Source organism: Alexandromys fortis, unplaced genomic scaffold, assembly GCF_014885135.2.
Source record: "Alexandromys fortis isolate MF-2015 unplaced genomic scaffold, M_Fortis_MF-2015_v1.1 scaffold_107, whole genome shotgun sequence".
Lineage (NCBI taxonomy): Eukaryota > Metazoa > Chordata > Mammalia > Rodentia > Cricetidae > Alexandromys > Alexandromys fortis.
In genome coordinates, this window is record NW_026067987.1 from 3,699,043 (window position 1) to 3,716,005 (window position 16,963).

General features: G+C 39.1%; 1 protein-coding gene across 3 annotated transcripts in view; it reads left to right on the top strand.

Annotated features, from left to right (window-relative positions):
* The first annotated feature begins 5,643 nt into the window (after nucleotides 1–5,643).
* Ahi1 (Abelson helper integration site 1) overlaps nucleotides 5,644–16,963 on the top strand; it is a 137,658-nt gene continuing 126,338 nt past the window's right edge. The window contains exon 1 of one of the 3 annotated variants that reach the window (XM_050159445.1): nucleotides 5,644–5,999. The gene's annotated coding sequence lies outside the window, so the exon portion shown is untranslated. The remainder of the gene's footprint in view (nucleotides 6,000–16,963) is intronic. The other 2 variants (XM_050159444.1, XM_050159443.1) reach the window with 2 other exon arrangements.

Sequence of the window (16,963 nt, forward strand, 5' to 3'; positions counted from 1 at the left end):
TGCAAACCAATTATCATTAACATTCAGAATTAAAGAGAAATAACATGATTTTGCTTAAAGAGATACTCTGAAAGGGAGATTGAAAATCAGAATGTTGGAAGAATTGTATCATTGGCTTTGATGAAAGGTAGGGGAAATTCTCAGGTACACACAAAGGATACACACACACACACAAACACACACACACAAAGCAGGAGGAAACAAGAGAGGAAAACAAGGACCGAGAGTTTCTCACGCTGGGAGGGTTTATTAATTGCAAGAATGAAGTTCCAGATAATGGGTGTCTGGAGCACAGGCTCCATGGCCTTGCTATGGTGGAACAAAGAAGTCTGCAGGAACTTTCAGCAGGCTTTCTCTAACAGCAGTGAGAAACAGGGAGGTATGTTTGTCAGAGCCAAAGACTGGATAGAAGAAAAAAAAAACTCCCTTCCAAAATTGTAAACATAGTCTTTCTTATATGGATTGGAATTCAAATACATACTGATCTGATCAGTTGGATATGAGTATGAGGTTTAAGATAAAGAGAAAGATAAAAAAAAATGTCAGGTGATGGGTGCTTGGCTTGAATAAAGATGAAAATGTAGATGCTAATAACAGATATGGAGAAAATTTCTTTCAAGTATGTTCTAAGAAGGCAGAAAACACAGAGTTCAGGATTAGGAAAGTTAAGCCTGAGGTATCTATACGGCATTTTAATAGAGACTTGCAGTGTGCAGTTAGGTTTACGTGTCTTGAAGTTCAGGATGGGTGAGACAGTGACCTGTGGACTGTAGAACTGGAAGAAAGTGCCTAACTACTAAATAATCTAATAACTTATCTCAGGGATAAAGCATCAAGAAGTTAAGCAAATAACCACATGACACCAAGAGCCTTGGATGGAGAGGCTAGAAAACATGCAGTCACTGGTTAGACAAGGAGAAGTGACTGCATTCAGAACAGCTGCAGAATATATAAAGGGGAGTAATAAACAGCGATGAGTCTCATAAGAAAGTGCTCTTATTTAAAAACGACCCATCACATCATTTTCTGGCATTTTTGCTAGAGTTAAGATGATCTTCCTTTGCCGAAATAGAAATGGTGGCATATTAAGCAACTACACTGGATTCCTGGTATAAAGTCTTCTAAGATATGATGAAGGACAAAAATAGTATGGTAAAACAAAATCGATAGCACGCAGACATAATGTAGGGTAATAGTGTGTGCATGGAAAACTACCAGAAAAAAAAATGAAAGACCATGATATGGGACTAACCTACAACTGCCTTTTAGATTTTACATTATAAACCTCTAGATCATTTGAATTTTTACCTTGAATGCATTATAGCATAAAGCGAGAATTTTTATATGTGGCATATAGAATTACATGAAAATGGAATCAGAGTGTCACATGCATTCAAGAGAGCAGAAATATACATATAAAATGTACATTTATATAAAATACAATATGACTAAAATTTAAAATGCGTGAAAACAAATTTGTCAAAAAAGCTAATTAAGATTCTCTTTCAATAGTGACATTGACTATTTTTTCTTTTCTTATACTCCCTGTATTTCAAATTCTCCATAATATGTCTATTTTTTCCTTTATATGTTTGTTATGAAAATAGCAAATACAAAAAAAGTATGGCAAAATTGCCAGTTTGAAGAAGCAGTAAATTTTAGATATAGAAGTGTCTTCTTTACTTTTATGATTTTAGTGTGCAATCCTTGAAAGAAAATTTAAAGCGAATTTTGTCATTCTGGCATTTAAGATAAATACTTACACATCCACAGTTCATTAAGAGCATCTAATACTTAGACCACAATAAAAATTTGATTACATAATACTTATCTTTATATAGTCATTTCACTTGAGACAGAAGCTAACCACTCAATAGAACTTTTGTTTTAATCAAACACTGTTATGGCTGCACTATACCCGCTTCCAAATTCATTCATTTATATCCTGAGGGCAATGCTTTAGAATGTGGCTATATTTAAAGAGAGGGTCTCTGAAGAGATAACTGATTTAAAATGAGGTCATTAGGGTGGGTCTTAAACCGCTATGATTGAGCCCTTAGAGAACATTGGGACACACTCAGGTAGAGTGGTAACAGATCACGTGAAAACACAAGGAAAAACAGTCATCTTAGAGCCAAGGAGAGAAATCCTGCGGATATGTTCATCCTGGACTTCTAACTTCCAAGACTGCGAAAAACCAAATTTCTATTCTTTAAGTCAGCTGGGATGCAATGAGTTCATTCTGATGGCTTAGTACGTGAATACGAGTAGTAAAGGGAACACGAGTCTGGTTGATGGGTACCCTAGACCACAGGTTAAAACCTTTGTATATCAATTGTCTAGGTGGTTTTCTTTGTCCGTCAACCTGACACAAGCTAGCTAGCTAACATAAAATGTCATCAGGCACGGAGACAAGTCTAGATGGCATTTTCTTGATTAATGATTAATGTTGGAGGCCTCAGCCCACTCCTAGAAAACACTATCGGAAAACATACTGAGCAAACTAGGGACTAAGCCAATAAGCAGCATTCCTGCATGGCTTCTGGTTCAGTTACTGCTCCTGCATTGAGTTCCCGCCTTGGCTCCCCACAATGGACGGTGGCATGGAATTGTAAGCCAAATAAATGCTTTCCACTCTAAGGTGCTTTCAGCATAGTGTTTTATGACAGCAATAGAGAGAGGTAACTAAGGCATTGATCACACATTTCTTTTAATAAAATTCACCACTTGCATATCAAATGCTTTGAATACCCTTAAACAATTCATCCTTGAAAGTATACATATGTGTGTATACATATCACAGAGATATTAGATAGATAGATAGATAGATAGATAGATAGATAGATAGATAGATAGATAGACAGACAGACAGACAAACAGATGATAGATAGTGCCTCTTTCCAGGTGGGTTTTGATGTTGATATTTGCCTGGCTGGTAACAGTAATTTTGATCACTGCTGGCAGATTTCTACAGTGTCAAGTTTGTGCCTTTTCCCTTTTATTACAAATGTGTACTTAATAGGTTACTTAGTATGTATGTAGTAATAAAATTAAGAGCTTCTTAAACTCTTAACCTCTGGTTTTAGCATACAGTGAAGATTTTTTCCTAAGCAAATGATTATTCCAAAGATTGCCAAATGGTGATATTTTTTGCACGTATCATCCCTTCTATATTTGTTGGTTGGAATTTTAATGTAACGGAGAACCTATTTGTTTATTTTGGTGTTTGGAGACAGGATTTCTTTGTAGCTTTGGAGCTTATCCTGGAACTAGCTGACCTTGAACTCACAGAGATCCGCCCACCTCCACTCATAAGGAAGAACTCTCTACTTCAATTTTTTGAAATATTCTGTATTTCACTCATAGCCTTAAGTATTCTTGGTTAGTGCATTGTAACATATGATTATAATGATGCTTACACTGAGTCATCTGTATGCAATTGTGACCATTTCAAGATGACTTCTGGCAATCTTTGGTATGTTTCAACATTCTGTAAGAACATCCTTAGTTTCTGGTACAGTATTTTTCAATTCTGTTTTGTACATTATCTGTTCCCATTCTAAGATCAACCATTTCTCCAAGAGGCCCTAGATCTTTGAAAGAAGAATGGTGCTCAGGAAACCAAGATCTTGTAGGTACCATGTGCTTGTGCTCATTGTTTCTCCTAGGTGTCTCCAACCGGCAAAACTAGGGGAAAGCCATAGATAGGCAGATACATAGATCATTTTACCCAGAATTTTTTGCAACCCAAACAACTGTATACGTGTTATTAGGTTTTAAATGTCATTTCTGCTAGAAATACTATCTCATGCCACACTGTAGCTCTGTAAACACCCATCCCGTATATACCTCTGCATGCTGTCAAAAGGATGGAGATCAGAACGGTCACTGGTGTGGATGTCTGGCAACTGGGTGCTCCAAACAATAGCTGACCAAGAATAAACAACCAGCATTATAACTGTGAAACTGGGAATTTAAGTGTCAGTTAGGTGGAAATATGAAAAGTAAGTAAGACACAATGCAGTTCTAGAAGGAGCTTGTTATTCGTCTAACAAATGCTGATTAAGTACTGTTGGGTACTTCAGTACATGCTGTGGATGAAAACAGCAAAACAAGGAAAATATATAGAACCAGCACCCACAGTTTAGCGAGGTGGGCATGTTTGCAGTGCTCAGAGTATTTCATTTAGTAGGTAACTTACTAAGATCCACAGAAGGGGCTCCACTTGAGAGTCGTTTACAAGGAAAGATTTTCAAGGAGAGGAGGACACTATGATCAAGGACCAGGGCTGTAAAGGGTGTAAATTGTTTAGCGTCGTATTCATAATTCAATATTGTATAAAATTATGTGCAATATATAATTCAATATTGCTTATTTCGTGATGTACATAATTTTTAAATTGGGAAACGAAGGAAATGAGAGAGAAAACCCAGGGAGATGGAAGGAACATCTGTATCCATGACAAAGTGATTAGATTTTTCTCCTTTGAAGTAATTTTTAAAAGAGGGTGGTAAGTCAGGGCTACACAGAAAAAACCCTGTCTTGAAAAACCAAAAAAAAAAAAAAAAAGAAAGAAAGAAAGGAAAAAGAAAAGAAAAAAGAAAGGAAAAGAAAAGAAAAGAAAAAGAAAAAAAGAGGGTGATAGCATTATCAGCTCTACATTAGTAAGGTTAGCCTCCTGACAGAGCGAAAGGAAGTCATCAAAACTGAAGTCAGGATACATGAATGGGGCAGTTCCCCATTTGTTCATACTGGCAGCTTGCCTCGGGCAATGGTAAGGATGGATAGGCTATAAAGTGGGAACACAAAAAATGCAGGTTTAATTTGAAAAAATAATAATCTAAGAACCCCTAAGGGTATCTTGCTGAAACCCTGAAGGGATGGTGGTCGCATAAATCAAGAAAGAGATTTAGAAGGGGAATTTTGAGATTTTTGAGTGGAAAACCCAGCAGCTCCTCTTGGCAGGCCTTAGATAGGTGACTGCCCGTTGTCTCCTCATTGCATTTTGAAAACCACATGAGATTCGTTTTGTTAGGCAGGATGATACCAGTCAGAAGGAGAAAGCTGGCCTCCAAACAAAAGCACGCAATACCGTCGCCACACAAAGGCAGGTTGTGTGGGAGGGCAGCTGCAGAAAATGGCCTCTAATTCTCGTGGAGGGAATGATGCACCGAGTATTTTTCCATTCCTGGTGATTCACAGCCAAAGATGGCGCCTGAAGCAAAAATGAACAAAGGGGGAGTGGGCGTTTGGAAAACGTGACGTTCTTAATTCTTGTTTTCAGCTCAGTCAACGGGCGCCAGTGGAACTGTGAATCCGTCCTCCCTGCGAACTGGTGTGTAGTGGGGCTCTTCATTCACACTTAAAAATTCACACGTTTCATTATGTGGGCGCGACTGCGTAGGGGGTGACAAGTCTTTCTGGGCCACACTGCATGCATACATGCATGCATGCAAGCATTCATTCATTCAATTATGTTTTCTACTCTGGGCGCGACCCCGTCGGCTTCCACCTCTGCTTCTTCCCACTCGCCTTGGAGTCCTGAAGCATGGCGCTTCTCCCCCCCCCCCGCGACGGCGGAAGGCATGTTCTCCGCGGAGAGAAGGAGCCCTCGTGACCGGCTTCCGGCTCCACGCACGGAACCTCGGTCCCGCGCGCGTGCACCCGGGCCGGAGCGCGTGTCCGCCGGATCCCGAGAGCCCGCGGGCACGAGCTGCCGACGGCGCTCGGCAGCACTCGGGGAGGGGGCGGGGCCGCGGCCCAGCCGAGACCTCGGGCCCTCCGACCGGGTTACCTAGGTAACGGCGGCAGAGGCAGGCCTGACGTCAGCGGGCAGCGAGCAGCCCGCACTGCGGCACCGGGCCCACTCTTCAAAGCGCGCCTCGCCAGCGGTGGAGGTGGCTGAGGGGCCGTCTCTGTCCCTCGCCGGGCGCGGGGAGCCGCTTCGTACTGCCGGGCTGTCGCTCGGGCGGGACAGGCCGCGCTGCGCGCTCCTCTCCGTGAGTATCCCGCGGGCGCGCTGTGGCGGGAGCCGGGGTGCGGGCGCTCGGCCAGGCCCGGCCTCTCGGGGGCGGCGAGGGGGCTGCTGGAGGCCCGGGGCCCGGGGCGCGGGGCAGCACTGCGCCTTGCAGGTCGAGCTCGGCCTTAGCCCCACGCGCGGGGCCGAGGGATGCGGCTGCGAGCTACGTCTGCTACTTCCCGCTGCTCTCCTGGTCCAGGCTGCCCGGCATGGTGCTCGGATGGAAGGGATGCAGCCCCTTCCTCTCTGCTCCCAGTTCGGGCTTAAGAGCTTCTCAAGTCTCTTTCCCTTTACTTCTAAGAAGAGTGATCGATGGGTTCTATTTATAAGAGTCAGATTATATCGATAGGGTCATTCAGTATACGTGCCCCCCCCCCCCCCCAGGCTACTTAAAAACCTACCAAATGCTTGCTCTGCCTTTTTTGTTACTGCAAAAACATTCGCGGGAACGTTTCCTCTCCGTTTTTTTTTTTTTTCCTTAGAAAAAGATGCTAACAGGTTTTTCACCTGTTGCATAAATTATTGTTTGAGCTTTCTGGAGAAGACTTAGAGGAAGATGGGGAAATTTTAGAAGAATATTTGAAACATTCGAATGCCAAAAGAATTTTTAACAATATTTAGAACATCATTATTTATGAAGACCATCACTGATTTATTGGTTGAATTATACAAACAAAATTTCCGTTGCTTTTTTTTCTTTGCTTTGAAATTTTGTCAAAGAGCGAATCATCAAGTGCGTATGCCTTTTTTCTTGCCTTGATGTGTAGGCGTATACTCCATGTTTTTCAGAGGAGGGAGGGAACGTAATCCCGTTAATTTTTCTGCGTAGTCTCTCTTAGAGGCTCCTGTAAAGCTTCTTTGAATGGGGACGTCTTAAAAATAATGGTATAATGACATCTAATATCATGTATGATCATTTTTAAAATTAAAAAATTGTTTTATAAGATGATAAACACAAAATTCAAAGATGTTTTATTAAACCTAACCTTAAATTTTGGTGATTAAAATATGAGATATTACTAAAATATGAGATATTATTTCTATGTTTTTCTGTAGTATACCTTAACATTAAAAGATGATTATTTCTGTAATATATTTGCTGCGTTATCATTAAATATTAGGGTTTATTCAGTTGTGCCTCAAAATATCAAATAATACTAGATAATATATATTTAATTAATCATGTATTTTCTTTTTTAGTTATTTGTTAACTGGGCATAAAGAATATACTGAGCACCTGCAGTGTGTTTGTTTTTTGTTTTTTTTTTTTTTTTTGCAATTTCCTTTTTCTCCTTTCAACAAGTAGGTGCCATTTTAAGATGTTGGGCATTGAAATAGACAAGGCCTAGTGAAATTAATACCTTATTCAAAGCCATCTATCAGTAAATCACAGAATGGTACTAGAATCATTGTTAACAGCTTTTTTTTTTTTAACTGAGGCACAGAGCTGGCCCTTCAGAGGCTAGCAGTGTAGTGTGTGTGTGTGTGTGTGTGTATGTGTTGGGGGTGTGCTACAGAACAGAACATTTTACACAGATGAAAGTGGAGAATTTTGGGGTGCTGGTATCAAATTCAGATCTTGCAAATGCGTAACAGGCTTCCACCATTGAGCTTCCCTTCAGCTTCCCCTCTCCATGGCAACCAAAGAAAATCAAATCCTTTCAAGATGGGTTTGTCCTTCCAAGGGGGAAGAAAATTCTAGAAAGAATTTGTCTACATGCCTCTCCCACATTCACATTGTTTACGTCTGTGGCCGTCAGCTTTCTGTAAACAGCTATGGCACACGAGGCTTCCTGATTGTAAACCTAGTAGGCATCCTTCAACTTTTGTAGCATCTTTTGACACCTCACAGTACAGATGATTTTCTCTGTGTAACATTCCCTTTTCTCAGTTTTTTAAAGCGCCATTCTCCTCGAAGTCTTTTTATTTTGTGGGGTCCAGAGTTAAACCTTTCGGTATTTTATGTTACAGAAACTACCATATATATAGGTGATGCCCAAATCTGCAGCCTCTACTGGCTTAATGCATTCTGCTGCTTACTAAACATAATATAATGCTATTATTTTTATTAAACAATGTTATGATGGCTGTTATTACTGCTATATATGCATATATTTGAAAGCTTGCTATGTGACAAATATCGTACCAAGTGTGTTGCTTGTATATTCTCATTTATTCTTTATAAAATCTTACGAATGGTTCACGTTTATTCCCTTGAAAAATTAGGAAATTGAGGTCCACAGGTAGTAGTCTTCTGACAGATAAAACTAGGATTTGAACCCTGGAGTTTGATAACTGTTTTGATGCTTGTGGTTGCTTAGAGCACCTCAGATGCCCAGTCAGTGTGCCTCACACTAAGTTGTGTTCCCATAAGAATTTCCTGTTGTAAGTGGACCTGCTATTTATTGGTACTTGTTTAATGCACTGTGGTAAGTCATTTAACTGCTAGAATAACCCATAGAACCGTGAGTAAGCACTGTCAGGCAAAGTTTACAAATAAGGAGGTGAAGGAATGTCCAATGTCACACAGGTAGCCATGGAAGCCTAATACTAGGAGTTGGGTTTAAAGCTGTTCTGTTAGAGTAATTGCATTATATTATAGCTAATACTGTTGTCTCGCTTATTCTAGTTCTAGAGACACAGAAGAAACCTACCTCGATTCTCCTACTTCTTGTACTAGTTATGTGGTGTTTCTAAAAGATTAAAACGTTCTCTTCAAGGGTCTGATCACACTGGCCTTGCAGCCTCTGTCTCTGTAATTTGGTGTGGATTAGAAAGTTGATGAGAAGAAAAATGCTGAGGGTGAGTGGCTGCTGAGTGCTCAGCTCTGATTAGAACACCTGTACCACCACCACCACCCGCAGCCTCGGGGAGCAACACAAAAGAGTGGATGGGGGAAATGTAATAACTGGAGGATGGATGGTTTGTGCTGAGGAATAATGTCTTCTGGATGTGAGATAACTTAAACTCACGAGCTCACTGCTCCTGGGTTAACCTGTATAAGGGTAGACCCCTCAACATTTTCTCGTGGACAGCCACCCTCCCCGCCCCCTGCTTCCCTGCGTTAGGGACAATTGGCAGAATATGGTTACTGGGCACGAGAGTGTCATTTTCTTCAGCCGTGTAGTCACTGAGAAGTTACCCAAGTTCCAGTAAATAATTGTCACTCTTGCTTATACAATCAACCTTATTTCAATTCCGTGAGTCACATACAGAGACCTGAAAATTGGAGGGGACTCAGTAGGGAGAAGGGTTTTAGTGGGAGAGGGGGAGGGCAGGTGAGAGAACGAAACGGCAGTGAAAATAACTAAAATTCGTTACCTGTTTATCTGTCTACATATGAAAATGTCAAAAACTAAGATTTTTTTTTAAAAAAGGAAAGTTGGTGACCAGGTTTATTAGGTCTGTATCTACTTAAAGGATAAACACCACCTTTTAGCAACAAAAATATAGTAGTTTTCGCTGCATGTGGAAAGTAGATTCATTTATATAATCATTCTTTTTTTTTTTTTAGTATTTTCTTTCTCTCCCAAGCAACAAGGATGAGGATGCCTGGAAAACACGGACCATTAACTAATAAAGCCTGAGTCAGTACAAAATGTGTTTCTGTTTTTCATTTTCTTTCCTCTCTCCTTCCCTCATTTTCTAATATTACCTCCAGTTTTATTCTTGAAAATAGAAACATTGTAATCTGCTGAAGGAATTGATATTTTCATTGCAGATACGTGTCCCCATTCTTAAATAAAATGGGCAGTTTGGGAAGATATGTGTTGAGTTTATCCATGGTTTCGGTAGCTTTGACACAAATCACATAAGGTATTCATTGGAGAAAAATGGTACAAATGCTTGTCCTAAGCTTTTCTGTTGTCACATAATTTTAATGCCATACACAGGCATACTTAAAATCATTATCCATAAAAGCTACTTTGCTGGTTAACTTCTGTCAATTTGACACAAACTGATCACCTGGGAAGAAAAAGCGTTGAGGAATTGGCCCCATTGGATCATCCTGTGGGCATAGCTGTTGGACATTTTTTGATCAATGAGTGATATGGGAAGGTCCAGCCCACTGTGGGTGGTCTTGGGTTATATTCGAAAGCAAGTTGAGCAAGCAATGGAGAGCAAGCCAGTAAGCAGTGTTCCTCTGTGATCTCTGCTTCAGTTCCCACCTCTAGGTTCCTGCCTTGATATCCTGCCCTGATTTTCCTTCACGATGGACTATGATGTGCAAATGTAAGCCAAATCCACCTTTCCTCCTCCAGGTTGACATGTTCAGTGATTTATCATGGCAAACGGCATCTTCCCTGAAGCTTATGTCTACTAATGTGTAATAAGTGTGTTCTCTTGACAGGTTGATTCCTTCAGAGCCTGTTAAGGCATTCCTTATTAAAATAGTTTTAGAAGTTTAACGTACAAAGGGAGATGTTTGCTGCTTTTCTCAATTTTTTTGGTATGTGAAAGTAGTTTATTCAAATATAATGCAGCTTACTTAACCTGATACCAGGATCCTAAACTAATTCAAACGTCCTGCAGCCCTTCATGGAAGATTGGTGTAAGAGAACAGGACTTTAGAATAAATCTGGTGCTGTAGTGAGTACACTGTAGCACAATCTTTAGTGCAAGATGTTTTGTGATGTTGTATTTGGATGTTCTGTATCACAAATTAGCCATCTGTTGCTGTAGGGTTCTGACTGAGTCAACCTGAACCCTGTGGACCAGCTCTTGACATTAAGCTGGTCAATGTCTACTGGTAAGACACTGATGAGATCTACAAAACTCGTGTTTAAGTTTGGTTCCTGCTCTAGCTGTTTAACCCTATCAATAAAACATGAAAGTAGCCATAAAAATTCCTAACTCAGTGATCATGTCGGTTTTCCATAAATCTGTTCATCCCACATCTATTCCTTTTTTTTTCGTTTTCTTTGTTTATTTTGTTGAGGTAGAGTCGCCAGAACCTTGACTGGCCTGGAAGTCACTATATGCACTTTGCTACCCTTAAATTTGTGAAAATCCTCTTGCCTCTGTCTGAACACACATAAGGCATATGTCCATATGCAGACACACATACATACACATAAATAAAAACAAAAAGAAAAATATATCAACTACTTCCTCTGCAAAAGACTTCATGTTAGTGGCATGAACATAATATAGGGATATAAGATACATAGTACAGTGGACAAGACAGTGTGTTTCTGCAGGCAGCCACGTAATTATCTGTATTCCAGATGAGTTAAGTACTCTGAGAGAAAAGGGGTTCTGGTAAGTGAGAAGCAGAAAACACAGTTGAGGTTTTTAGGTGCAGTGTTTAAATAAGAAGCTTCACCCTTATTTATTAAGCTGAAAAATTGAATGAAACTTGTACCAGTAATAGCAGATTCATTCCCATGAGAGGGATTTATTTTGCCTGAACTATAAAAGGAAATATAACTGGGGTATCAATATCTAAGTGAACATTGGTTTTGATCTGAGTTAGAATGTCTAGAACCCTATGGCACATGTGAAGGACTTGTTTTATCCCAAGTGAATGAGCAATCTGTGGTATTTTAAGCAGGGGAATAATGTGATTTGATTTCTGTTTTAAAGAAGTAATATGTGTTCAGTGCTTACTGGAGGCTAAGCAAATGCTAGTTATTTCTCATGCACCTCTGGAGGAAAACAAAATTTAGAAAGGTTAAATAGCCTGTCTAAGGTCACATGACTAGTGGAGGGAGGTGCTAGTGTGCTTCAGATGTTATCTGAGCAAAGGAGGATTTATGAGAAAGTCTCCAAAAGGTAAGAGAAATACCAGGAAGAATTGTGTCACCAAAATATTTAAAAATCACTTGAAGAAAGAGGGACTACTAAATTGTTTTAATAAAACCAGGGAACTCAAACACAGGACTATATCCTTAACATAATAATAGTACACATTTGTATAGTAAGAGTAGTTTGGAAAATTGCTTGTGTCTTCATTTATATTTGAGAGCAAAGTTAAAAACTAAAGTTGGCTTTGAAGAATTGCTTAAAGCATCAAACTGTCTAAAATCTATAAAGAAAATACTTGATAAATCTGGAGAAGACATCACAGTGACTATTGTTCATTTGATTATTATATGTAGATATCTGCATCAAATTATAGCTTTTTACTAAAGTAATAAAGTTTGGAACTGAGATCAGTAAGTCTGTCATGACAAATAAAGTTCACATTAGAACCACATCACCCTTAAAGTATGTGGTTCACGTGGACTGTTGCCGTCTACCAAAACAACACACCAGTAAAGTGTGTGCACTGTACATTGTTGAGGAAAATGCTTTTACTCAGAATTGTGGAGAGCATAGAGTACAGTTTTATATCAGATATTCAGTGGATTGCCTTTATTGGGATTCTTCTGTAATGTCCTACCCTGTAGAACAAGAAGAAATGATTCTTAAGGAATCATTATCTTTTCATGTTGGAGACACACTTTGAACTGAGGGATATAGCTTATTTTGAGGGAAACTCAAAACAAAAGTATATCAGTAACTAACTATGGTTTGATTCCTTTAGTATTATAATCTGTATTTATACCCAAAGTAAGTGCACTGTTCAGTATTTATACTATCTCAGTATTTTAGTTCTGTTTTTTATTATGATCTCTAGTGTTTACACACACACAGAAACACATACATGCATGTGTATACACACTACCACCACCACCAAAAAAAAATCAAAAAAACATGCAGAAGTTCTTATATATCATAGCAAATGGTACATTTTTAGCAGAAATTTAGTTGTCAATTATAGATTGTGTTTTGTTTTATTCCTTTCTGTTTGTATGTCATTAAAAACCATGCTATGTTAGTGTTCTGTTGTTTTCTGTGTGTGCACATATACACTGAGCTTTTCATTTGGGCCTTAAATGTTAATTAATCAGTACTTTACCACAGCTAATCTCTCTCTTTCTCTCCGCATACACACTCAGCCCTTTACAAAATCTGCATAACTGGGATTTCAGTCCTTTGCCACTAGGGTGGTGATGGCGCACGCCTTTAATCCCGGCACTTGGGAGGCAGAGGCAGGCAGATCTCTCTGAGTTTGAGGCCAGCCTGGTCTACAGCAAGAGCTAGTTCGAGGCCAGGCTCCAAAAGCTACAGAAAAACCCTGTCTCTAAAAACAACAACAACAAAATCTCCATAACTGGGATTTCAGGCCTTTGCCACTTAGGCCTGCCTTTAACCAAAGAGTTTTCAAAGATCAAGCAAAACAACCTATATGCAAGAAAGAAAACGTCATGTAACTATGATTTTTACCTGTGAGGGTAGTTACTGTTTATTTCATACAAGAATTTGGAACAACTAAGCAACATAAATTTTATTTTAAAAAGAGTTTGTTGTACTTTATAAACTATCAGAATTCAGGTTATATTTTTTAAAGGAAGGAAACTAATGTAAGAAATGTAGAAATCAAAAGTTAAATATCTTGAGTGTTTGCATAGAAGTATCTATAATCTCAGCATGTATATGCAGAGAGAAGGAAGGTAGAAAATGGGGAATTTTGTGTATCCCAGGCCAGCTAACCTGCTTATGCAGCAGTGAAGAAAGACTCTGTCTCAGAGAAGCTGAAAGGCTAGGATTGACACAGGAAAGGTGCCCTCTGACCCTCACACAAATGCTGTAGCATCTGTGTGCCTGTACCTACCCGTACAAGCAAGTGTTAATTTTCATACACACAGAGAGAGAAATACTTTTTTTTAATATTTATTTATTTATTTAAATATTTATTTATTATGTGTACAGCATTCCTTCCATGTTTGCCCGCATGCCAGAAGGGGGCACCAGGTCTCCTTATAGATGGCTGTGAGCCACTGTGTGGTTGCTGGGAATTGAACTCAGGACCTCTGGAAGAGCAGTCAGTGCTCTTAACCACTGAGCCATTACTCCAGCTCCAGAAATACTTTTTTTTTTTACAGATAATGTATGCACAAATTTCACCAAACAAAATAGCCACAGAGTTTAAAAATGAAAGTGGAAAAATACAGATGATGAAAGTTTCGTAAAGAAGCTGGGCACTTTCTCATGGCATGAATTGAAAGAATAGAAATCAGGAGAGATGGAGAAAAGAGCAACTCTAGGACTCACTGGAGAGCCAGGCCAATGGGAGACACTTTCTCAAAGGAAGTGAATAGTATTCTTCATGATGCCATCGACAGTTGACCTCTGGCCTTCACATGTATTCACACACAAGTAACTGCACACACGTGTATTTACCCTCAATGTATACATACACAGGCATTCACAAAATGTGACATGACACTATTTATCTGTAGATGGTGATAAGTTATTTTATAAAATATGAAGTAATTGCTTAAAAGGATATCTAAAAAGCCAATGATGGTATGGAGAAATCTAGAAAAATAATGAAACAGGAAAAAGAAAAAGGACAAACAGAAGAAAATATGTTTGAAGTCTGGCATATCAAGAATCCCATGATTTATAATGATGAAAGTCAACTCAAAAGAATTCAAGAAGTGGAAAATTAAAGACTGCCAGATAAGAAAGTTAGAAGTATACATTGAGTATAAAAACCCACTAATAAAACCAGGTTAAGATTTAAAGGATGGAAGAAAGGATAGCATGTGATCTTTGATTCTTGATTGCCAGGCAGTCTTCAGCTCCTGCTTTCATGCCTTCCTTGCCGTGCTGCACTGTCCTTTCCAGAACCATGGCAACCTAAACAAACCCTTTCTCCTTTAAGATGTCTTGGTCATGGTACTTAATCACTGCAACAGAAAACTAATTATACACACTAAATGTGTTAAATATATCTTAGATCCATTATAGAAGCTTTCACAAAAAAGTATCAATGATAAGAAATCCCAGAATAAATAGAAGAGGAAAATAAAAAGAGTAAGTCCAAATCTTTTCAAAGGAGTGGTAGGATTGGTTATCTTATATATTCAGGGTCCCAGCTTCAAGCTTGCTAACTTACTAAAGATATATCCAGTACTCAAAAGCTAATGTACTTGGATTGTGTTAGAAAAGGCTCCAGATTAATAAAATCAGCAGAGAAAAACAGCACATGGGACTCAGCCCATTAAAAAGTCTTGGTGTCCATTGCTTTATGTGGACAAGAGTATGTCAGTCACATATGCAGTGCCTGAGTGAGTGACTGTAGCTACTCTTATTACAGAACCTTAAACAAAGAAAATATATTCACTATAAATCATATTGTTAATAATAAGTCTTTGATCATAGTAATACAGTATGACTCTAGGCTTCAGGTATATAATATTGCAGTAACTGGGAGATTTCTTTCTAGCACCCAGTCAAGGGGTTATCCTTAAATTTGACTTTGTTTGGGATTTGAAATATACATGAAACAATTTGAAATAAACCTGTATATTAATATATTTTAAATTGCTGTGTTATTCAACAATTTTATAAACAGGTATGATGTATTCTAATTATCTTCACTCCACCCTCTCATAGCTCCGTCCCACCTGTGAGGCCTCCTTCTCTACAGATCTCTTTTCCACCAACTTAAATTTTTACTTGTTATTTACTGAGTGTTCCAGGACCATCTGTGTGACCCAAGGCTTGAACCTATCCACTGGAGCTTAGGACTTTAACAATGGGCAAATAACTGAAGGCAATGGTCCTCTTCCCCCAGATTCTGTTACTAACCCTTAGTTCAGCAGTGAGGAGTTGGGCCCCATGGATGACTCTTGTAGGGCAAGTCTTGTGCAAGCCTAGAAGGCTGAGATGGCAGTGGCTGTACCTGGGTTAGAATGTGGCCTTTCATAGCCTTTCTTCTGTATTGTTTGCTTTTTTTGGTTTTAAAAATACATTTATGTGTTTTAATTAATTTTTCATTTATTATTGTGAGTGCACATATGTGGTGTGTGCGTAGAGGTCAGAGGACAACATGTAGGAGTTTGCTTTCCTATCATGATGGTACTGGGAATCAAATTGGGGTTGTCAGATTTGACAGCTTGCATATTTTTTCCAGTGAGCTATTTCACTGGCTGTGGGCAAATTACTCTTTTTTCATGAATTTTAACCAGACTTTGAAAAAGGAAAGAAGACACAAATCACCAGTACTTGGGATCTAAGAAGAGACTCACTGTAGGCCTATAGACTTTGAAAATGTAAAGAATAGTATGGATATCTCTGACAGTAAACTTAGTAAATGAGGTGGAATACCTCAAAGGAAAAAAAAACTCCCCAAAACTTGATAACCTGAATACCGTATTTCTTATAAATTATTTGAATATGTTCTTAAAAAGCCCTCTTAGAAAGAAAACTATGGTAGGGGTAATGAGTCTTTATCAGTCCTATCAGCCAGCTCCCAAATAACAACACAGACATTATTAATTATGAAAGTTCGACCTTACCTTCTTTCTCTTTCATTCAGTTGAAAACCAGGGTCTTGCTCATAGTTAAGAGCATACTTTACCACTCAGTTATACCCCTGGCCAGGTTAGTTGATTTATTGTAAAATTGGCAAAGTGAAGAAAAGGCTAATTTCAACAAAAGGTTCTGGAACAATCGAATGTCTATACGGAACATAATAACCATAACATGCTCAAGGAGGGCTAGGAAATGATTCAGTAAAGTGCTTGCCTTGGACATGAGTGCAACCACCAACACCCATGTTAAGACAAATAGTTGAAATGTGTTTATAATCTTAGTTGGACTACACTGGGTCTGCCTTCCATTGTTTTCTTGTTAGGTTAGCTTCCTCAAGAAATTTCAAGGTAGTGAGAGATTGTGTTTTAAAAAAATATGTGGTTGGCTGGGCGATGGTGGTGCACGCCTTTAATCCCAGCCCTCGGGAGGCAGAGGTAGGTGGATCTCTGTGAGTTCGAGACCAGCCTGGTCTACAGAGCTAGTTCCAGGACAGGCTCCAAAGCCACAGAGAAACCCTGTCTCAAAAAACCAAAAAAAAAAAAAAAAAAAAAAAGTGGTTGGTACTGAGAAATG